We start from the raw sequence: 1,107 nt of genomic DNA, 5'->3' as shown, positions 1-1,107 counted from the left end.
CTTTGATCTTTTAATTTTGAGTAAGGGTCCTTTAAAAATTATTCATCAGACTTAGTAAGTTAACATGTACTAAGTTCTTATCCAGAATAGTGATCAACTTCCAATGGATCGACTAATTTTAAAACTTGGTTCTTCTGGGACCTTCCAGTGACATCTTCAAGATCCCGAGGTTAGTAACTTCTACGAGGCATAGTGCTTCCCAATTTACTAAATACAGTAGACTCTCACTCAATCGGCTCTTTCTCAATCGGGCAACAAATTTTGTTAACAATTTTCACGTTTAATTATGAAGCTAATTCGATCAAATTCGCTGTAGTTCTTCCTATTTTATCGTGATTCTTTATAATTGAGCGCTTTTTGTGGAATTTACAAAGGCTTTGACGCTCAATTCTATCGCTAAACCGGATGACATTTTGCCCCATATTCCCGATTGAGAGACAGTCTACTGTAGAAATATGGAACGAGGTCTAAGTAAGTAAATGTAAGTTCGATTAATTATTTTTCTATTTCAAAAACCCGAAGAGAAACATATTGTCACATTTCAAAATATCCTGCTCGATGTATCTTTCATTGCTGATTATTAAAGTCCGTTAAAATTCCTATAAGTCCCAGTAAAAGTGTATCGGACATTAGAAATGTTACTATTAAAATCCGTTCCGAGACCTAATCTAAGTCGCTATTGTGTCATTATCTGCTGGGTCTTTGTCATTGCACCTATAACTTGAGTGCTGAGAGATTCAGTCCGATCTAGAACGTCACAGATGAACGACGCGACGTGGAGACTTGGGTCTCTTGGGGAATATAGTTGGGCTTTAGTAGTGACGGCCTATTTCCTCCTAATTTTTCCCACTTAAGAAAATCCGACCGGTATTTTGCACGTTTAAAATGGACTTCACCGATCCAATCTACGAAGTCCGATAGGTGAAGATCATTTTCAAGTGTTAGAATGGCTAGAATTAAAAGAAAATTTCAGAAACCAGATTTCAGTTGGAGACAAAAGAAAGTAGCAAAAAGAAAAAACCATCATAAAGAGTCGTATCACGATTTTTCCAAACCTATTCAAATATTACAAGAAATAGTGAGAAATTTTCACAAGAAAAGACCCCC

Source organism: Phlebotomus papatasi, chromosome 2, assembly GCF_024763615.1.
Source record: "Phlebotomus papatasi isolate M1 chromosome 2, Ppap_2.1, whole genome shotgun sequence".
NCBI lineage: Eukaryota > Metazoa > Arthropoda > Insecta > Diptera > Psychodidae > Phlebotomus > Phlebotomus papatasi.
Note: the sequence above shows the minus strand (reverse complement) of the source record.